This window comes from Heterodontus francisci, chromosome 28 (genome assembly GCF_036365525.1).
Source record: "Heterodontus francisci isolate sHetFra1 chromosome 28, sHetFra1.hap1, whole genome shotgun sequence".
NCBI classification, from domain to species: Eukaryota; Metazoa; Chordata; class Chondrichthyes; order Heterodontiformes; family Heterodontidae; genus Heterodontus; species Heterodontus francisci.
The window spans coordinates 44,553,020-44,574,483 of record NC_090398.1 but is presented as its reverse complement, the minus strand read 5'-3'; positions in this window follow the sequence as shown (position 1 = coordinate 44,574,483).

The window sequence follows — 21,464 nt, the reverse complement described above, 5'->3', positions numbered from 1 at the left end:
TTTCAGTGTGTGGGGAAGAGGTTTCAGTGTGTGGGGAAGTGGTTTCAGTCTGTGGGGAAGGGGTTTCAGTGTGTGGGGAAGAGGTTGCAGTGTGTGCGGAAGGGGTTTCAGTGTGTGGGGATGGGTTTCAGTGTCTGGAGAAGAGGTTTCAGAGTGTGTGGATGGCTTTCTGTGTGTGGGGAAGGTGTTTCAGTGTGTGGGGAAGAGGTTTCAGTGTGTGGGGAAGGGTTTCAGTCTGTAGGGAAAGGTTTCAGTCTGTGTGGAAGAGGTTTCAGTGTGTGGGATGGGTTTCAGTGTCTGGGGAAGAGGTTTCAAAGTGTGTGGATGGCTTTCTGTGTGTGGGGAAGGTGTTTCAGTGTGTGGGGAAGAGGTTTCAGTGTGTGGGGAAGAGTTTCAGCCTGTAGGGAAAGGTTTCAGTGTGTGAGGAAGAGGTTTCAGTGTGTGGGATGGGTTTAACTGTGTGGGGAAGTGGTTTAAATCTGTGGGGATGAGTTTCAGTGTGTGAGGAAGGGGTTTCACTGTGTGGGGAAGAGGTTTTCAGTGTGCGGGGAAGTTGTTTCAGTGTGTGTGGAAGGGGTTTCAGTGTTTGGGGAAGGGGTTTCAGTTTGCAGGGAAGGGGTTACAGTGTATGTGGAAGGGGATTCAGTGTGTGGGGAAGAGGTTTCAGTGTGCGGGAAAGGGGTTTCAGTGTGTGGGGAAGAGGTTTCAGTGTGTGGGGAAGAGGTTTCAGTGTGTGGGGAAGGGTTTCAGTGCGTGTGGAAGGGGTTTCAGTGTGTGGGGAAGTGGTTTCAGTGTGTGGTGAAGGGGTTTCAGTGTGTGGGGAAGGTGTTTCCGTTTGTGGGGAAGGGGTTTCAGTGTGTGGGGATGGGTTTCAGTGCGCGGGGAAGGGGTTTCAGTCTGTGAGGAAGGGTTTCAGTCTGTAGGGAAAGGTTTCAGTGTGTGTGGAAGAGGTTTCTGTGTGTGGGATGGGTTTCAGTGTGTGGGAAGATGTTTCAGTGTTTGGGGAAGGGGTTCAGTGAGAGGGGAAGGGTTTCAGTGTGTGGGGAAGGGGTTACAGTTTGTGGGGATGGGTTTCACTGTGTGGGGAAGGGGTTTCAGTGTGTGGGGAAGAGGTTTCAGTGTGTGGGGATGGATTTCAGTGTGTGGGGAAGGGGATTCAGTGTGTGGAGAAGGGGTTTCAGTTTTTGGGGAAGGAGTTTCAGTGTGTGGGCATGGGTTTCAGTGTGTGGATAAGGGGTTTCAGTGTGTGGGGAAGATGATTCAGCGTGTGGGGAAGGGGGTTCAGTGTGTGGGGAAGAGGTTGCAGTGTGTGGGGAAGAGGTTTCAGTGTGTGTGGATGGCTTTCTGTGTGTGGGGAAGGTGTTTCAATGTGTGGAGAAGAGGTTTCAGTGTGTGTGAAGGGTTTCAGTCTGTAGGGAAAGGTTTCAGTGTGTGTGGAAGGGGTGTCAGTGTGTGGGATGGGTTTCAGTGTGTGGGGAAGAGGTTTCTGTGTTCGTGGATGTGGTTTCAGTGCGTGGCGAAGGGATTTCAGTGTGTGGGGAAGAGGTTTCAGTGTGTGGGGAAGGGTTTTAGTCTGTGGGGCAGAGCTTTCAGTGTGTGGGTAAGAGGTTTCAGTGTGTGGGGATCGGTTTCAGTGTGTGGGGATGGGTTTCAGTGCATGGGGAAGGGGTTCAGTGTGTGGGGAAGAGGTTTCAGTGTGTGGGGATGGGTTTCAGTGTGTGGGGAAGGGGTTTCAGTGTGTGGGGAAGAGGTTTCACTGTGTGGGGTAGAGGTTTCAGTGTGTGGGGATGGGTTTCAGTGTGTAGGGAAAGGTTTCAGTGTTTGGGGAAGAGGTTTCAGTGTGTGGAGAAGAGGTTTCAGTGTGTGGGGATGGGTTTCAGTGTGTGGGGAAGTGTTGCAGTGTGTAGGGAGGAGTTTTCAGTGTGTGCGGAAGGGGTTTCAGTGTGTGTGGAAGGGGTTTCAGTGTGTGGGGAAGATGTTTCAGTGTGTGGGGAAGTGGTTTCAGTGTGTGGGGAAAGGGTTTCAGTGTGTGGGGAAGAGGTTTCAGTGTGTGGGGAAGGGGTTTCAGTGTGTAGGGAAGGGGTTTCAGTGTGTGGGGAAGAGGTTGCAGTGTGTGGGGAAGTGGTTTCAGTGTTTGGGGATGGGTTTCAGTGTCTGGGGAAGAGGTTTCAGTGTGTGTGGATGGCTTTCTGTGTGTGGGGAAGGTGTTTCAGTGTGTGGAGAAGAGGTTTCAGTGTGTGGGGAAGGGTTTCAGTCTGTAGGGAAAGTTTTCAGTGTGTGTGGAAGAGGTTTCAGTGTGTGCGATGGGTTTCAGTGTGTGGGGAAGGGATTTCAGTGTGTGGGGATGTGTTTCAGTGTGAGGGGAAGGGGTTTCAGTGTGTGGGGAAGAGGTTTCTGTGTGCGGGGAAGGGGTATCAGTGTGTGTGGAAGGGGTTACAGTGTGTGTGGAAGGGGTTTCAGTGTGTGGGGAAGGGGTGTCAGTGAGTGTGCAAGAGTTTTCAGTGTGTGTGGAAGGGGTTTCAGTGTGTGGGGAAGATGTTTCAGTGTGTGTGGAAGATGATTCAGTGCGTGGGGAAGGAGTTTCAGTGTGAGGGGAAGAGGTTTCACTGCGTGGGGAAGAGGTTTCAGTGTGTGGGGAAGAGGTTTCTGTGTTTGTGGATGAGGTTTCAGTGCGTGGGGAAGGGTTTTCAGTGTGTGGGGAAGAGGTTTCAGTGTGTGGGGAAGGGTTTTAGTCTGTGGGGCAGAGCTTTCAGTGTGTGGGGAAGAGGTTTCAGTGTGTGGGGATGGGTTTCAGTGTGTGGGGATGGGTTTCAGTGCATGGGGAAGGGTTTTCAGTGTGTGGGGAAGAGGTTGCAGTGTGTGGGGAAGAGGTTTCAGTGTGTGTGGATGGCTTTCTGTGTGTGGGGAAGGTGTTTCAGTGTGTGCAGAAGAGGTTTCAGTTTGTGTGAAGGGTTTCAGTCTGTAGGGAAAGGTTTCAGTGTGTGTGGAAGGGGTGTGAGTGTGTGGGATGGGTTTCAGTGTGTGGGGAAGAGGTTTCTGTGTTCGTGGATGTGGTTTCAGTGCGTGGCGAAGGGATTTCAGTGTGTGGGGAAGAGGTTTCAGTGTGTGGGGAAGGGTTTTAGTCTGTGGGGCAGAGCTTTCAGTGTGTGGGGATGGGTTTCAGTGTGTAGGGAAAGGTTTCAGTGTGTGGGGAAGAGGTTTCAGTGTGTGGGGAAGAGGTTTCAGTGTGTGGGGATGGGTTTCAGTGTGTGGGGAAGTGTTGCAGTGTGTAGGGAGGAGTTTTCAGTGTGTGCGGAAGGGGTTTCAGTGTGTGTGGAAGTGGTTTCAGTGTGTGGATAAGGGGTTTCAGTGTGTGGGGAAGATGTTTCAGTGTGTGGGGAAGTGGTTTCAGTGTGTGGGGAAAGGGTTTCAGTGTGTGGGGAAGAGGTTTCAGTGTGTGGGGAAGGGGTTTCAGTGTGTAGGGAAGGGGTTTCAGTGTGTGGGGAAGAGGTTGCAGTGTGTGGGGAAGTGGTTTCAGTGTTTGCGGATGGGTTTCAGTGTCTGGGGAAGAGGTTTCAGTGTGTGTGGATGGCTTTCTGTGTGTGGGGAAGGTGTTTCAGTGTGTGGAGAAGAGGTTTCAGTGTGTGGGGAAGGGTTTCAGTCTGTAGGGAAAGTTTTCAGTGTGTGTGGAAGAGGTTTCAGTGTGTGGGATGGGTTTCAGTGTGTGGGGAAGGGATTTCAGTGTGTGGGGATGTGTTTCAGTGTGAGGGGAAGGGGTTTCAGAGTGTGGGGAAGAGGTTTCTGTGTGCGGGGAAGGGGTATCAGTGTGTGTGGAAGGGGTTACAGTGTGTGTGGAAGGGGTTTCAGTGTGTGGGGAAGAGGTGTCAGTGAGTGTGCAAGAGTTTTCAGTGTGTGTGGAAGGGGTTTCAGTCTGTGGGGAAGGAGTTTCAGTGTGAGGGGAAGAGGTTTCACTGCGTGGGGAAGAGGTTTCAGTGTGTGGGGAAGAGGTTTCTGTGTTTGTGGATGAGGTTTCAGTGCGTGGGGAAGGGGTTTCAGTGTGTGGGGAAGAGGTTTCAGTGTGTGGGGAAGGCTTTTAGTCAGTGGGGCAGAGCTTTCAGTGTGTGGGGAAGAGGTTTCAGTGTGTTGGGATGGGTTTCAGTGTGTAGTTAAAGGTTTCAGTGTGAGGGGAAGAGGTCACAGTGTGTGGGGAAGAGGTTTCAGTGTGTGGGGATGGGTGTCAGTGTGTGGGGAAGTGTTTCTGTGTGCAGGGAGGAGTTTTCACTGTGTGCGGAAGGGGTTTCAGTGTGTGTGGAAGAGGTTCAAGTGTGTGTGGAAAGGGTTTCAGTGTGTGGTGAAGCGGTTTCAGTCTGTGGGGAAGAGGTTTCAGTGTGTGGGGAAGGGGTTTCACTGTGTGGGGAAGTGGTTTCAGTGTTTGGGGAAGAGGTTTCAGTGTGTGGGAAATAGGTTTCAGAGTGTGGGGAAGAGGTTTCAGTCTGTGGGGAAGTCGTTTCAGTCTGTGGGGAAGAGGTTTCAGTGTGTGATGAAGGGGTTTCAGTGTGTGGTGAAGGGGATTCAGTGTGTGGGGAAGAGGCTTCAGTGTGCGGGTAAGGGGTTTCAGTGTGTGGGGAAGATGTTTCAGTGTGTGTGGAAGATGATTCAGTGCGTGGGGAAGGAGTTTCAGTGTGAGGGGAAGAGGTTTCACTGCCTGGGGAAGAGGTTTCAGTGTGTGGGGAAGAGGTTTCTGTGTTTGTGGATGAGGTTTCAGTGCGTGGGGAAGGGGTTTCAGTGTGTGGGGAAGAGGTTTCAGTGTGTGGGGAAGGGTTTTAGTCTGTGGGGCAGAGCTTTCAGTGTGTGGGGAAGAGGTTTCAGTGTGTGGGGATGGGTTTCAGTGTGTGGGGATGGGTTTCAGTGCATGGGGAAGGGTTTTCAGTGTGTGGGGAAGAGGTGTCAGTGTGTGGGGATGGGTTTCAGTGTGTGGGGAAGGGGTTTCAGTGTGTGGGGAAGAGGTTTCAGAATGTGGGGTAGAGGTTTCAGTGTGTAGGGATGGGTTTCAGTGTGTAGGGAAAGGTTTCAGTGTGAGGGGAAGAGGTCACAGTGTGTGGGGAAGAGGTTTCAGTGTGTGGGGATGGGTGTCAGTGTGTGGGGAAGTGTTTCAGTGTGCAGGGAGGAGTTTTCACTGTGTGCGGAAGGGGTTTCAGTGTGTGTGGAAGAGGTTCAAGTGTGTGTGGAAAGGGTTTCAGTGTGTGGTTAAGCGGTTTCAGTCTGTGTGGAAGGTGTTTCACTGTGTGGGGAAGTGGTTTCAGTGTTTGGGGAAGAGGTTTCAGTGTGTGGGAAATAGGTTTCATAGTGTGGGGAAGGGGTTTCAGTCTGTGGGGAAGTCGTTTCAGTCTGTGGGGAAGAGGTTTCAGTGTGTGAGGAAGGGGTTTCAGTGTGTGGTGAAGGGGATTCAGTGTGTGGGGAAGAGGTTTCAGTGTGCGGGTAAGGGGTTTCAGTGTGTGGGGAAGTGGTTTCAGTGTGTGGGGATGGGTTTCAGTGTGTGGGGATGGTGTTTCAGTGTGTGGGGAAGAGGTTTCTGTGTTTGGGGAAGGGGTTCAGTGAGTGGGGATGGGTTACAGTGTGTGGGGAAGGGATTACAGTTTGTGGGGATGGGTTTCCCTGTGTGGGGAAGGGGTTTCAGTGTGTGGGGAAGAGGTTTCAGTGTGTGGGGATGGATTTCAGTGTGTGGGGAAGGGGTTTCAGTGTGTGGGAAAGGGGTTTCAGTGTGTGGGGAAGATGTTTCAGTGTGTGGGGAAGTGGTTTCAGTCTGTGGGGAAGGGGTTTCAGTGTGTGGGGAAGAGGTTTCAGTTTTTGGGGAAGGCGTTTCAGTGTGTGGGGAAGGGGTTTCAGTGTGTGGGGAAGAGGTTGCAGTGTGTGGGGAAGAGGTTTCAGTGTGTGGGGATGGGTTTCAGTGTCTGGGGAAGAGGTTTCAGTGTGTGTGGATGGCTTTCTGTGTGTCGGGAAGGTGTTTCAGTGTGTGGGGATGGTTTACAGTGTGTGGGGAAGGGGTTTCAGTGTGTGGGGAAGAGGTTTCAGTGTGTGGGGATGGGTTTCAGTGTGTGGGGAAGGGGTTTCAGAGAGTGGGGAAGGGGTTTCAGTTTGTGAGGAAGGGGTTTCAGTGTGTGGGGATGGGTTTCAGTGTGCGGGGAAGGGGTTTCAGTCTGTGGGGAAGAGGTTGCAGTGTGTGCATAAGGGGTTTCAGTGTGTGAGGGAGATGTTTCAGTGTGTGGGGAAGAGGTTTCAGTGTGTGGGGAAGTGGTTTCAGTCTGTGGGGAAGGGGTTTCAGTGTGTGGGGAAGAGGTTGCAGTGTGTGCGGAAGAGGTTTCAGTGTGTGGGGATGGGTTTCAGTTTCTGGGGAAGAGGTTTCAGAGTGTGTGGATGGCTTTCTGTGTGTGGGGAAGGAGTTTCAGTGTGTGGGGAAGAGGTTTCAGTGTGTGGGGAAGAGTTTCAGTCTGTAGGGAAAGGTTTCAGTCTGTGTGGAAGAGATTTCAGTGTGTGGGATGGGTTTCAGTGTCTGGGGAAGAGGTTTCAGATTGTGTGGATGGCTTTCTGTGTGTGGGGAAGGTGTTTTAGTGTGTGGGGAAGAGGTTTCAGAGTGTGGGGAAGAGTTTCAGTCTGTAGGGAAAGGTTTCAGTGTGTGTGGAAGAGGTTTCAGTGTGTGGGATGGGTTTAACTGTGTGGGGAAGTGGTTTAAGTCTGTGGGGATGAGTTTCAGTGTGTGAGGAAGGGGTTTCAGTGTGTGGGGAAGAGGTTTCAGTGTGAGGGGAAGTGGTTTCAGTGTGTGTGGAAGGGGCTTCAGTGTTTGGGCAAGGGGTTTCAGTGTGCAGGGAAGGGGTTACAGTGTATGTGGAAGGGGATTCAGTGTGTGGGGAAGAGGTTTCAGTGTGCGGGAAAGGGGTTTCAGTGTGTGGGGAAGAGGTTTCAGTGTGTGGGGAAGAGGTTTCAGTGTGTGGGGAAGGGTTTCAGTGCGTGTGGAAGTTGTTTCAGTGTGTGGGGAAGTGGTTTCAGTGTGTGTTGAAGGGGTTTCAGTGTGTGGGGAAGGGGTTTCCGTTTGTGGGGAAGGGGTTTCAGTGTGTGGGGATGGGTTTCAGTGCGCGGGGAAGGGGTCTCAGTCTGTGAGGAAGGGTTTCAGTCTGTAGGGAAAGGTTTCAGTGTGTGTGGAAGAGGTTTCTGTGTGTGGGATGGGTTTCAGTGTGTGGGAAGAGGTTTCAGTGTTTGGGGAAGTGGTTCAGTGAGAGGGGAAGGGTTACAGTGTGTGGGGAAGGGGTTACAGTTTGTGGGGATGGGTTTCACTGTGTGGGGAAGTGGTTTCAGTGTGTGGGGAAGAGGTTTCAGTGTGTGGGGATGGATTTCAGTGTGTGGGGAAGGGGTTTCAGTGCGTGAAGAAGGGGTTTCAGTTTTTGGGGAAGGAGTTTCAGTGTGTGGGGATGGGTTTCAGTGTGCGGGGAAGGGGTTTCAGTCTGTGGGGATGGATTTCAGTCTGTGGGGAAGGGGTTTCAGTGTGTGAAGAAGGGGTTTCAGTTTTTGGGGAAGGAGTTTCAGTGTGTGGGGATGGGTTTCAGTGTGCGGGGAAGGGGTTTCAGTCTGTGGGAAAGAGGTTTCAGTGTGTGGATAAGGGGTTTCAGTGTGTGGGGAAGATGTTTCAGTGTGTGGGGAAGTGGTTTCAGTCTGTGGGGAAGGGGTTTCAGTGTGTGGGGAAGAGGATTCAGCGTGTGGGGAAGGGGGTTCAGTGTGTGGGGAAGAGGTTGCAGTGTGTGGGGAAGAGGTTTCAGTATGTGTGGATGGCTTTCTGTGTGTGGGGAAGGTGTTTCAGTGTGTGGAGAAGAGGTTTCAGTGTGTGTGAAGGGTTTCAGTCTGTAGGGAAAGGTTTCAGTGTGTGAGGAAGGGGTGTCAGTGTGTGGGATGGGTTTCAGTGTGTGGGGAAGAGGTTTCTGTGTTCGTGGATGTGGTTTCAGTGCGTGGAGAAGGGATTTCAGTGTGTGGGGAAGAAGTTTCAGTGTGTGGGGAAGGGTTTTAGTCTGTGGGGCAGAGCTTTCAGTGTGTGGGGAAGAGGTTTCAGTGTGTGGGGATCGGTTTCAGTGTGTGGGGATGGGTTTCAGTGTGTGTGGAATTGGTTTCAGTATGTGGATAAGGGGTTTCAGTCTGTGGGGAAGTCGTTTCAGTCTGTGGGGAAGAGGTTTCAGTGTGTGATGAAGGGGTTTCAGTGTGTGGTGAAGGGGATTCAGTGTGTGGGGAAGAGGTTTCAGTGTGCGGGTAAGGGTTTTCAGTGTGTGGGGAAGTGGTTTCAGTGTGTGGGGATGGGTTTCAGTGTGTGGGGATGGTGTTTCAGTGTGTGGGGAAGGGGTTTCAGTCTGTGGCGTAGAGGTTTCAGTGTGTGGGAAGAGGTTTCAGTGTTTGGGGAAGGGGTTCAGTGAGTGGGGATGGGTTACAGTGTGTGGGGAAGGGGTTACAGTTTGTGGGGATGGGTTTCCCTGTGTGGGGAAGGGGTTTCAGTGTGTGGGGAAGAGGTTTCAGTGTGTGGGGATGGATTTCAGTGTGTGGGGAAGGGGTTTCAGTGTGTGGGGAAGGGGTTTCAGTGTGTGGGGAAGATGTTTCAGTGTTTGGGGAAGTGGTTTCAGTCTGTGGGGAAGGGGTTTCAGTGTGTGGGGAAGAGGTTTCAGTGTGTGGGGAAGGGGTTTCAGTGTGTGGGGAAGGGGTTTCAGTGTGTGGGGAAGAGGTTGCAGTGTGTGGGGAAGAGGTTTCAGTGTGTGGGGATGGGTTTCAGTGTCTGGGGAAGAGGTTTCAGTGTGTGTGGATGGCTTTCTGTGTGTCGGGAAGGTGTTTCAGTGTGTGGAGAAGAGGTTTCAGTGTCTGGGGAAAGGTTTCAGTCTGTAGGGAAAGGTTTCAGTGTGTGTGGAAGAGGTTTCAGTGTGTGGGATGGTTTTCAGTGTGTGGGGAAGGGATTTCAGTGTGTGGCGATGTGTTTCAGTGTGAAGGGAAGGGGTTTCTGTGTGTGGGGAAGAGGTTTCTGTGTGCGGGGAAGGGGTTTCAGTGAGTGTGGAAGGGGTTACAGTCTGTGTGGAAGGGGTTTCAGTGTGTGGGGAAGGTGGTTCAGTGAGTGTGCAAGAGTTTTCAGTGTGTGTGGAAGGGGTTTCATTGTGTGGAGATGGGTTTCAGTGCGTGTGGTAGATGTTTCAGCGTGTGGGGAAGAGGTTTCAGTGTGTGGGGAAGATGTTTCAGTGTGTGTGGAAGATGATTCAGTGCGTGGGGAAGGAGTTTCAGTGTGAGGGGAAGAGGTTTCACTGTGTGGGGAAGAGGTTTCTGTTGTGGGGAAGAGGTTTCTGTGTTTGTGGATGTGTTGTCAGTGCGTGGGGAAGGGGTTTCAGTGTGTGGGGAAGTGTTTCAGTGTGTGGGGATGGTTTACAGTGTGTGGGGAAGGGGTTTAAGTTTGTGGGGATGGGTTTCACTGTGTGGGGAAGGGGTTTCAGTGTGTGGGCAAGAGGTTTCAGTGTGTGGGGATGGGTTTCAGTGTGTAGGGAAAGGTTTCAGTGTGTGGGGAAGAGGTTTCAGTCTGTGGGGATGGGTTTCAGTGTGTGGGGAAGTGTTTCAGTGTGTAGGGAGGAGTTTTCAGTGTGCGCGGAAGGGGTTTCAGTGTGTGTGGAAGAGGTTTCAGTGTGTGGATAAGGGGTTTCAGTGTGTGGGGAAGATGTTTCAGTGTGTGGTGAAGTGGTTTCAGTCTGTGGGGAAGGGTTTCAGTGTGTGGGGAAGAGGTTTCAGTGTGTGGGGAAGGGGTTTCAGTGTGTTGGGAATGGGTTTCAGTGTGTGGGGAAGAGATTGCAGTGTGTGGGGAAGTGGTTTCCCTGTGTGGGGATGGGTTTCAGTGTCTGGGGAAGAGGTTTCAGTGTGTGTGGATGGCTTTCTGTGTGTGGGGAAGGTGTTTCAGTGTGTGGAGAAGAGGTTTCAGTGTGTGGGATGGGTTTCAGTGTGTGGGGAAGGGATTTCAGTGTGTGGGGATGTGTTTCAGTGTGAGGGGAAGGGGTTTCAGTGTGTGGGGAAGATGTTTATGTGTGCGGGGAAAGGGTTTCAGTGTGTGTGGAAGGGGTTACAGTGTGTGTGGAAGGTGTTTCAGTGTGTGGGGAAGGGGTTTCAGTGAGTGTGCAAGAGTTTGCAGTGTGTGTGGAAGATGATTCAGTGCGTGGGGAAGGATTTTCAGTGTGAGGGCAAGAGGTTTCATTGCGTGGGGAAGAGGTTTCAGTGTGTGGGGAAGAGGTTTCAGTGTGTGGGGAAGGGTTTTAGTCTGTGGGGCAGAGCTTTCAGTGTGTGGAAAGAGGTTTCAGTGTGTGGGGATGTGTTTCAGTGTGTGGGGATGGTTTACAGTGTGTGGGGAAGGGGTTTCAGTGTGTGGGGAAGAGGTTTCAGTGTGTGGGGATGGGTTTCAGTGTGTGGGGAAGGGGTTTCAGAGAGTGGGGAAAGGATTTCAGTTTGTGGGGAAGGGGTTTCAGTGTGTGGGGATAGGTTTCAGTGTGCGGGGAAGGGGATTCAGTCTGTGGGGAAGAGGTTGCAGTGTGTGCATAAGGGGTTTCAGTGTGTGGGGAAGATGTTTCAGTGTGTGGGGAAGAGGTTTCAGTGTGTGGGGAAGTGGTTTCAGTCTGTGGTAAAGGGGTTTCAGTGTGTGGGGAAGAGGTTGCAGCGTGTGGGGAAGAGGTTTCAGTGTGTGGGGATGGGTTTCAGTGTCTGGGGAAGAGGTTTCAGAGTGTGTGGATGGCTTTCTGTGTGTGGGGAAGGTGTTTCAGTGTGTGGGGAAGAGGTTTCAGTGTGTGGGGAAGAGTTTCAGTCTGTAGGGAAAGGTTTCAGTGTGTGTGGAAGAGGTTTCAGTGTGTGGGATGGCTTTAACTGTGTGGGGAAGTGGTTTCAGTCTGTGGGGATGAGTTTCAGTGTGTGAGGAAGGGGTTTCAGTGTGTGGGGAAGAGGTTTCAGTGTGCGGGGAAGTGGTTTCAGTGTGTGTGGAAGGGGTTTCAGTGTTTGGGGAAGGGGTTTCAATGTGCAGGGAAGGGGTTACAGTGTATGTGGAAGAGGTTTCAGTGTGTGGGGAAGAGGTTTCAGTGTGTGGGGAAGGGTTTCAGTGCGTGTGGAAGGGGTTTCAGTGTGTGGGGAAGTGGTTTCAGTGTGTGGTGAAGGGGTTTCAGTGTGCGGGGAAGGGGTATCAGTGTGTGTGGAAGGGGTTACAGTGTGTCTGGAAGGGGTTTCAGTGTGTGGGGAAGGGGTGTCAGTGAGTGTGCAAGAGTTTTAAGTGTATGTGGAAGGGGTTTCAGTGTGTGGGGAAGATGATTCAGTGCGTGGGGAAGGAGTTTCAGTGTGAGGGGAAGAGGTTTCACTGCGTGGGGAAGAGGTTTCAGTGTGTGGGGAAGAGGTTTCAGTGTGTGGGGATGGGTTTCAGTGTGTGGGGAAGGGGTTTCAGAGAGTGGGGAAAGGATTTCAGTTTGTGGGGAAGGGGTTTCAGTGTGTGGGGATGGGTTTCAGTGTGCGTGGAAGGGGATTCAGTCTTTGGGGAAGAGGTTGCAGTGTGTGCATAAGGGGTTTCAGTGTGTGGGGAAGATGTTTCAGTGTGTGGGGAAGAGGTTTCAGTGTGTGGGGAAGTGGTTTCAGTCTGTGGTAAAGGGGTTTCAGTGTGTGGGGAAGAGGTTGCAGCGTGTGGGGAAGAGGTTTCAGTGTGTGGGGATGGGTTTCAGTGTCTGGGGAAGAGGTTTCAGAGTGTGTGGATGGCTTTCTGTGTGTGGGGAAGGTGTTTCAGTGTGTGGGGAAGAGGTTTCAGTGTGTGGGGAAGAGTTTCAGTCTGTAGGGAAAGGTTTCAGTGTGTGTGGAAGAGGTTTCAGTGTGTGGGATGGCTTTAACTGTGTGGGGAAGTGGTTTCAGTCTGTGGGGATGAGTTTCAGTGTGTGAGGAAGGGGTTTCAGTGTGTGGGGAAGAGGTTTCAGTGTGCGGGGAAGTGGTTTCAGTGTGTGTGGAAGGGGTTTCAGTGTTTGGGGAAGGGGTTTCAATGTGCAGGGAAGGGGTTACAGTGTATGTGGAAGAGGTTTCAGTGTGTGGGGAAGAGGTTTCAGTGTGTGGGGAAGGGTTTCAGTGCGTGTGGAAGGGGTTTCAGTGTGTGGGGAAGTGGTTTCAGTGTGTGGTGAAGGGGTTTCAGTGTGCGGGGAAGGGTTATCAGTGTGTGTGGAAGGGGTTACAGTGTGTCTGGAAGGGGTTTCAGTGTGTGGGGAAGGGGTGTCAGTGAGTGTGCAAGAGTTTTAAGTGTATGTGGAAGGGGTTTCAGTGTGTGGGGAAGATGATTCAGTGCGTGGGGAAGGAGTTTCAGTGTGAGGGGAAGAGGTTTCACTGCGTGGGGAAGAGGTTTCAGTGTGTGGGGAAGAGGTTTCTGTGTTTGTGGATGAGGTTTCAGTGCGTGGGGAAGGGGTTTCAGTGTGTGCGGAAGAGGTTTCAGTGTGTGGGGAAGGGTTTTAGTCTGTGGGGCAGAGCTTTCAGTGTGTGGGGAAGATGTTTCAGTGTGTGGGGATGGGTTTCAGTGTGTGGGGATGGGTTTCAGTGCATGGGGAAGGGTTTTCAGTGTGTGGGGAAGAGGTGTCAGTGTGTGGGGATGGGTTTCAGTGTGTGGGGAAGGGGTTTCAGTGTGTGGGGAAGAGGTTTCAGTGTGTGGGGTAGAGGTTTCAGTGTGTAGGGATGGGTTTCAGTGTGTAGGGAAAGGTTTCAGTGTGAGGGGAAGAGGTCACAGTGTGTGGGGAAGAGGTTTCAGTGTGTGGGGATGGGTGTCAGTGTGTGGGGAAGTGTTTCAGTGTGCAGGGAGGAGTTTTCACTGTGTGCGGAAGGTGTTTCAGTGTGTGTGGAAGAGGTTCAAGTGTGTGTGGAAAGGGTTTCAGTGTGTGGTTAAGCGGTTTCAGTCTGTGGGGAAGAGGTTTCAGTGTGTGGGGAAGGGGTTTCACTGTGTGGGGAAGTTGTTTCAGTGTTTGGGGAAGAGGTTTCAGTGTGTGGGAAATAGGTTTCAGAGTGTGGGGAAGGGGTTTCAGTCTTTGGGGAAGTCGTTTCAGTCTGTGGGGAAGAGGTTTCAGTGTGTGATGAAGGGGTTTCAGTGTGTGGTGAAGGGGATTCAGTGTGTGGGGAAGAGGTTTCAGTGTGCGGGTAAGGGGTTTCAGTGTGTGGGGAAGTGGTTTCAGTGTGTGGGGATGGGTTTCAGTGTGTGGGGATGGTGTTTCAGTGTGTGGGGAAGGGGTTTCAGTCTGTGGTGTAGAGGTTTCAGTGTGTGGGAAGAGGTTTCAGTGTTTGGGGAAGGGGTTCAGTGAGTGGGGATGGGTTACAGTGTGTGGGGAAGGGGTTACAGTTTGTGGGGATGGGTTTCCCTGTGTGGGGAAGGGGTTTCAGTGTGTGGGGATGGGTTTCCCTGTGTGGGGAAGGGGTTTCAGTGTGTGGGGAAGGGGTTTCAGTGTGTGAGGAAGGGGTTTCAGTGTGTGGGGAAGATGTTTCAGTGTGTGGGGAAGTGGTTTCAGTGTTTGGGGAAGGGGTTCAGTGAGTGGGGATGGGTTACAGTGTGTGGGGAAGGGGTTACATGTTTGTGGGGATGGGTTTCCCTGTGTGGGGAAGGGGTTTCAGTGTGTGGGGAAGAGGTTTCACTGTGTGGGGATGGATTTCAGTATGTGGGGAAGGGGTTTCAGTGTGTGGGGAAGGGGTTTCAGTGTGTGGGGAAGATGGTTCAGTGTGTGGGGAAGTGGTTTCAGTCTGTGGGGAAGGGGTTTCAGTGTGTGGGGAAGAGGTTTCAGTGTGTGGGGAAGGGGTTTCAGTGTGTGGGGAAGGGGTTTCAGTGTGTGGGGAAGAGGTTGCAGTGTGTGGGGAAGAGGTTTCAGTGTGTGGGGATGGGTTTCAGTGTCTGGGGAAGAGGTTTCAGTGTGTGTGGATGGCTTTCTGTGTGTCGGGAAGGTGTTTCAGTGTGTGGAGAAGATGTTTCAGTGTCTGGGGAAAGGTTTCAGTCTGTCGGGAAAGGTTTCAGTGTGTGTGGAAGAGGTTTCAGTGTGTGGGATGGGTTTCAGTGTGTGGGGAAGGGATTTCAGTGTGTGGCGATGTGTTTCAGTGTGAAGGGAAGGGGTTTCTGTGTGTGGGGAAGAGGTTTCTGAGTGCGGGGAAGGGGTTTCAGTGAGTGTGAAAGGGGTTACAGTGTGTGTGGAAGGGGTTTCAGTGTGTGGGGAAGGTGTTTCAGTGAGTGTGCAAGAGTTTTCAGTGTGTGTGGAAGGGGTTTCATTGTGTGGGGATGGGTTTCAGTGCGTGTGGAAGATGTTTCAGCGTGTGGGGAAGAGGTATCAGTGTGTGGGGAAGATGTTTCAGTGTGTGTGGAAGATGATTCAGTGCGTGGGGAAGGAGTTTCAGTGTGAGGGGAAGAGGTTGCACTGTGTGGGGAAGAGGTTTCAGTTGTGGGGAAGAGGTTTCTGTGTTTGTGGATGTGGTGTCAGTGCGTGGGGAAGGGGTTTCAGTGTGTGGGGAAGTGTTTCAGTGTGTGGGGATGGTTTACAGTGGTGGGGAAGGGGTTTAAGTTTGTGGGGATGGGTTTCACTGTGTGGGGAAGGGGTTTCAGTGTGTGGGGAAGAGGTTTCAGTGTGTGGGGATGGGTTTCAGTGTGTAGGGAAAGGTTTCAGTGTGTGGGGAAGAGGTTTCAGTGTGTGGGGATGGGTTTCAGTGTGTGGGGAAGTGTTTCAGTGTGTAGGGAGGAGTTTTCAGTGTGTGCGGAAGGGGTTTCAGTGTGTTTGGAAGAGGTTTCAGTGTGTGGATAAGGGGTTTCAGTGTGTGGGGAAGATGTTTCAGTGTGTGGGGAAGTGGTTTCAGTCTGTGGGGAAGGGTTTCAGTGTGTGGGGAAGAGGTTTCAGTGTGTGGGGAAGGGGTTTCAGTGTGTTGGGAAGGGGTTTCAGTGTGTGGGGAAGAGATTGCTGTGTGTGGGGAAGTGGTTTCCGTGTGTGGGGATGGGTTTCAGTGTCTGGGGAAGAGGTTTCAGTGTGTGTGGATGGCTTTCTGTGTGTGGGGAAGGTGTTTCAGTGTGTGGAGAAGAGGTTTCAGTGTGTGGGATGGGTTTCAGTGTGTGGGGAAGGGATTTCAGTGTGTGGGGATGTGTTTCAGTGTGAGGGGAAGGGGTTTCAGTGTGTGGGGAAGATGTTTATGTGTGCGGGGAAAGGGTTTCAGTGTGTGTGGAAGGGGTTACAGTGTGTGTGGAAGGTGTTTCAGTGTGTGGGGAAGGGGTTTCAGTGAGTGTGCAAGAGTTTGCAGTGTGTGTGGAAGATGATTCAGTGCGTGGGGAAGGAGTTTCAGTGTGAGGGCAAGAGGTTTCATTGCGTGGGGAAGAGGTTTCAGTGTGTGGGGAAGAGGTTTCAGTGTGTGGGGAAGGGTTTTAGTCTGTGGGGCAGAGCTTTCAGTGTGTGGGGAAGAGGTTTCAGTGTGTAGGGAAGAGGTTTCAGTGAGTGGGGAAGGGTTTCAGTATGTGGCGAAGAGTTTTCAGTGTGTGGGAAGAGGTTTCAGTGTGTGGGGATGTGTTTCAGTGTGTGGGGATGGTTTACAGTGTGTGGGGAAGGGGTTTCAGTGTGTGGGGAAGAGGTTTCAGTGTGTGGGGATGGGTTTCAGTGTGTGGGGAAGGGGTTTCAGAGAGTGGGGAAAGGGTTTCAGTTTGTGGGGAAGGGGTTTCAGTGTGTGGGGATAGGTTTCAGTGTGCGGGGAAGGGGATTCAGTCTGTGGGGAAGAGGTTGCAGTGTGTGCATAAGGGGTTTCAGTGTGTGGGGAAGATGTTTCAGTTTGTGTGGAAGAGGTTTCAGTGTGTGGGGAAGTGGTTTCAGTCTGTGGTGAAGGGGTTTCAGTGTGTGGGGAAGAGGTTGCAGTGTGTGGGGAAGAGGTTTCAGTGTGTGGGGATGGGTTTCAGTGTCTGGGGAAGAGGTTTCAGAGTGTGTGGATGGCTTTCTGTGTGTGGGGAAGGTGTTTCAGTGTGTGGGGAAGAGGTTTCAGTGTGTGGGGAAGAGTTTCAGTCTGTAGGGAAAGGTTTCAGTGTGTGTGGAAGAGGTTTCAGTGTGTGGGATGGGTTTCAGTGTGTGGGGAAGTGGTTTAAGTCTGTGGGGATGAGTTTCAGTGTATGTGGAAGAGGTTTCAGTGTGTGGGGAAGAGGTTTCAGTGTGTGGGGAAGGGTTTCAGTGCGTGTGGAAGGGGTTTCAGTGTGTGGGGAAGTGGTTTCAGTGTGTGGTGAAGGGGTTTCAGTGTGTGGGGAAGGGGTTTCCGTTTGTGGGGAAGGGGTTTCAGTGTGTGGGGATGGGTTTCAGTGCGCGGGGAAGGGGTTTCAGTCTGTGAGGAAGGGTTTCAGTCTGTAGGGAAAGGTTTCAGTGTGTGTGGAAGAGGTTTCTGTGTGTGGGATGGGTTTCAGTGTGTGGGAAGAGGTTTCAGTGTTTGGGGAAGGGGTTCAGTGAGAGGGGAAGGGTTACAGTGTGTGGGGAAGGGGTTACAATTTGTGGGGATGGGTTTCACTGTGTGGGGAAGGGGTTTCAGTGTGTTGGGAAGAGGTTTCAGTTTTTGGGGAAGGAGTTTCAGTGTGTGGGGATGGGTTTCAGTGTGCGGGGAAGGGGTTTCAGTCTGTGGGAAAGAGTTTTCAGTGTGTGGGGAAGAGGTTTCAGCGTGTGGGGAGGGGGTTTCAGTGTGTGGGGAAGAGGTTGCAGTGTGTGGGGAAGAGGTTTCAGTGTGTGGGGATGGGGTTCAGTGTGTGTGGAAGAGGTTTCAGTGTGTGTGGATGGCTTTCTGTGTGTGGGGAACAGGTTTCTGTGTTCGTGGATGTGGTTTCAGTGCGTGGGGAAGGGGTTTCAGTGTGTGGGGAAGAGGTTTCAGTGTGTGGGGAAGGGTTTTAGTCTGTGGGGCAGAGCTTTCAGTGTGTGGGGAAGAGGTTTCAGTGTGTTGGGATCGGTTTCAGTGTGTGGGGATGGGTTTCAGTGCATGGGGAAGGGGTTTCAGTGTGTGGGGAATAGGTTTCAGTGTGTGGGGATGGGTTTCAGTGTGTGGGGAAGGGTTTCAGTGTGTGGGGAAGAGGTTTCAGTGTGTGGGGTAGAGGTTTCAGTGTGTGGGGATGGGTTTCAGTGTGTAGGGAAAGGTTTCAGTGTGTGGGGAAGAGGTTTCAGTGTGTGGGGAAGATGTTTCAGTGTGTGGGGATGGGTTTCAGTGTGTGGGGAAGTGTTGCAGTGTGTAGGGAGGAGTTTTCAGTGTGTGGATAAGGGGTTTCATTGTGTGGGGAAGATGTTTCAGTGTGTGGGGAAGTGGTTTCAGTGTGTGGGGAAAGGGTTTCAGTTTGTAGGGAAGGGGTTTCAGTGTGTGGGGAAGAGGTTGCAGTGTGTGGGGAAGTGGTTTCAGTGTTTGGGGATGGGTTTCAGTGTCAGGGGAAGCTGTTTCAGTGTGTGTGGATGGCTTTCTGTGTGTCGGGAAGGTGTTTCAGTGGAAGGGGAAGGGGTTTCAGTGTGTGGGGATGAGGTTTCTGTGTGCGGGGAAGGGGTATCAGTGTGTGTGGAAGGGGTTACAGTGTGTGTGGAAGGGGTTTCAGTGTGTGTGGAAGGGGTTTCAGTGTGTGGGGAAGATGTTTCAGTGTGTGTGGAAGATGATTCAGTGCGTGGGGAAGGAGTTTCAGTGTGAGGGGAAGAGGTTTCACTGCGTGGGGAAGAGGTTTCAGTGTGTGGGGAAGAGGTTTCTGTGTTTGTGGATGAGGTTTCAGTGCGTGGGGAAGGGGTTTCAGTGTGTGGGGAAGAGGTTTCAGTGTGTGCGGAAGGGTTTTAGTCTGTGGGGCAGTGCTTTCAGTGTGTGGGGAAGAGGTTTCAGTGTGTGGGGATCGGTTTCAGTGTGTGGGGATGTGTTTCAGTGCATGGGGAAGGGTTTTCAGTGTGTGGGGAAGAGGTGTCAGTGTGTGGGGATGGGTTTCAGTGTGTGGGGAAGGGGTTTCAGTGTGTGGGGAAGAGGTTTCAGTGTGTGGGGTAGAGGTTTCAGTGTGTAGGGATGGGTTTCAGTGTGTAGGGAAAGGTTTCAGTGTGAGGGGAAGAGGTCTCAGTGTGTGGGGAAGAGGTTTCAGTGTGTGGGGATGGGTGTCAGTGTGTGGGGAAGTGTTTCAGTGTGCAGGGCGGAGTTTTCAGTGTGTGCGGAAGGGGTTTCAGTGTGTGTGGAAGAGGTTCAAGTGTGTGTGGAAAGGGTTTCAGTGTGTGGTTAAGCGGTTTCAGTCTGTGGGGAAGAGGTTTCAGTGTGTGGGGATGGGGTTTCAGTGTGTGGGGAAGTGGTTTCAGTGTGTGGGGAAGAGGTTTCAGTGTGTGGGGATGGGGTTTCAGTGTGTGGGGAAGTGGTTTCAGTGTGTGGGGAAGTGGTTCAAGTGTGTGTGGAAAGGGTTTCAGTGTGTGATGAAGGGGTTTCAGTGTGTGGTGAAGGGGATTCAGTGAGTGGGGAAGAGGTTTCAGTGTGCGGGTAAGGGGTTTCAGTGTGTGGGGAAGTGGTTTCAGTGTGTGGGGATGGGTTTCAGTGTGTGGGGATGGTGTTTCAGTGTGTGGGGAAGGGGTTTCAGTCTGTGGCGTAGAGGTTTCAGTGGGTGGGAAGAGGTTTCAGTGTGTGGGGAAGAGGTTTCAGTGTGTGGGGATCGGTTTCAGTGTGTGGGGATGGGTTTCAGTGCATGGGGAAGGTGTTTCAGTGTGTGGGGAAGAGGTTTCAGTGTGTGGGGATGTGTTTCAGTGTGTGGGGAAGGTGTTACAGTTTGTGGGGAAGAGGTTTCAGTGTGTGGGGTAGAGGTTTCAGTGTGTGGGGATGGGTTTCAGTGTGTAGGGAAAGGTTTCAGTGTGTGGGGAAGAGGTTTCAGTGTGTGGGGAAGAGGTTTCAGTGTGTGGGGATGGGTTCAGTGTGTGGGGAAGTGTTGCAGTGTGTAGGGAGGAGTTTTCAGTGTGTGCGGAAGGGGGTTCAGTGTGTGGGGAAGATGTTTCAGTGTGTGGGGAAGTGGTTTCAGTGTGTGGGGAAAGGGTTTCAGTGTGTGGGGAAGAGGTTTCAGTGTGTGGGGAAGGGGTTTCAGTGTGTAGGGAAGTGGTTTCAGTGTGAGGGGAAGAGGTTGCAGTGTGTGGGGAAGTGGTGTCAGTGTTTGGGGATGGGTTTCAGTGTCTGGGGAAGAGGTTTCAGTGTGTGTGGATGGCTTTCTGTGTGTGGGGAAGTTGTTTCAGTGTGTGGAGAAGACGTTTCAGTGTGTGGGGAAGGGTTTCAGTCTGTAGGGAAAGTTTTCAGTGTGTGTGGAAGAGGTTTCAGTGTGTGGGATGGGTTTCAGTGTGTGGGGAAGGGATTTCAGTGTGTGGGGATGTGTTTCAGTGTGAGGGGAAGGGGTTTCAGTGTGTGGGGAAGAGGTTTCTGTGTGCGGGGAAGGGGTATCAGTGTGTGTGGAAGGGGCTTCAGTGTGTGGGGAAGGGGTTTCAGTGAGTGTGCATGAGTTTTCAGTGTGTGTGGAAGGGGTTTCAGTGTGTGGGGAAGGAGTTTCAGTGTGAGGGGAAGAGGTTTCACTGTGTGGGGAAGAGGTTTCAGTGTTTGGGGAAGAGGTTTCTGTGTTTGTGGATGAGGTTTCAGTGCGTGGGGAAGGGGTTTCAGTGTGTGGGGAAGAGGTTTCAGTGTGTGGGGAAGGGTTTTACTCTGTGGGGCAGAGCTTTCATTGTGTGGGGAAGAGGTTTCAGTGTGTGGGGATGGGTTTCAGTGTGTGGGGATGGGTTTCAGTGCATGGGGAAGGGTTTTCAGTGTGTGGGGAAGAGGTGTCAGTGTGTGGGGATGGGTTTCAGTGTGTGGGGAAGGGGTTTCAGTGTGTGGTGAAGAGGTTTCAGTGTGTGGGGTAGAGGTTTCAGTGTGTAGGGATGGGTTTCAGTGGGTAGGGAAATGTTTCAGTGTGAGGGGAAGAGGTCTCAGTGTGTGGGGAAGAGGTTTCAGTGTGTGGGGATGGGTGTCAGTGTGTGGGGAAGTGTTTCAGTGTGCAGGGAGGAGCTTTCAGTGTGTGCGGAAGGGGTTTCAGTGTGTGTGGAAGAGGTTCAAGTGTGTGTGGAAAGGGTTTCAGTGTGTGGTTAAGCGGTTTCAGTCTGTGGGGAAGAGGTTTCAGTGTGTGAGGAAGGGGTTTCAGCGTGTGGGGAAGAGGTTTCAGTGTGTGGGGAAGAGGTTTCAGAGTGTGGGGAAGGGGTTTCAGTCTGTGGGGAATTCGTTTCAGTCTGTGGGGAAGAGATTTCAGTGTGTGATGAAGGGGTTTCAGTGTGTGGTGAAGGGGTTTCAGTGTGTGGGGAAGAGGTTTCAGTGTGCGGGTAAGGGGTTTCAGTGTGTGATGAAGGGGTTTCAGTGTGTGGGGAAGAGGTTTCAGTGTGCGGGTAAGGGGTTTCAGTGTGTGGGGAAGGGGTTCAGTGAGTGGGGATGGGTTACAGTGTGTGGGAAAGGGGGTACAGTTTGTGGGGATGGGTTTCCCTGTGTGGGGAAGGGGTTTCAGTGTGTGGGGAAGAGGTTTCAGTGTGTGGGGATGGATTTCAGTGAGTGGGGAAGGGGTTTCAGTGTGTGGGGAAGGGGTTTCAGTGTGTGGGGAAGATGATTCAGTGTGTGGGGAAGTGGTTTCAGTCTGTGGGGAAGGGGTTTCAGTGTGTGGCGAAGAGGTTTCAGTGTGTGGGGAAGGGGTTTCAGTGTGTGGGGAAGAGGTTGCAGTGTGTGGGGAAGAGGTTTCAGTGTGTGGGGATGGGTTTCAGTGTCTGGGGAAGAGGTTTCAGTGTGTGTGGATGGCTTTCTGTGTGTCGGGAAGGTGTTTCAGTGTGTGGAGAAGAGGTTTCAGTGTGTGGGGAAAGGTTTCAGTCTTTAGGGAAAGGTTTCAGTGTGTGGGGAAGAGGTTTCACTGTGTGGGATGGGTTTCAGTGTGTGGGGAAGGGATTTCAGTGTGTGGGGATGTATTTCAGTGTGAAGGGAAGGGGTTTCTGTGTGTGGGGAAGAGGTTTCTGTGTGCGGGGAAGGGGATTCAGTGTGTGTGGAAGGGGTTACAGTGTGTGTGGAAGGGGTTTCAGTGTGTGGGGAAGGGGTTGCAGTGAGTGTGCAAGAGTTTTCAGTGTGTGTGGAAGGGGTTTCAGTGTGTGGGGATGGGTTTCAGTGCGTGTGGAAGATCTTTCAGCGTGTGGGGAAGAGGTTTCAGTGTGTGGGGAAGATGTTTCAGTGTGTGTGGAAGGTGATTCAGTGCGTGGGGAAGGAGTTTCAGTGTGAGGGGAAGAGGTTTCACTGTGTGGGGAAGAGGTTTCAGTTGTGGGGAAGAGGTTTCTGTGTTTGTGGATGTGGTGTCAGTGCGTGGGGAAGGGATTTCAGTGTGTGGGGAAGAGGTTTCAGTGTGTGGGGAAGGGTTTTAGTCTGTGGGGAAGAGCTTTCAGTGTGTGGGGAAGAGGTTTCAGTGTGTGGGGATGGGTTTCAGTGTG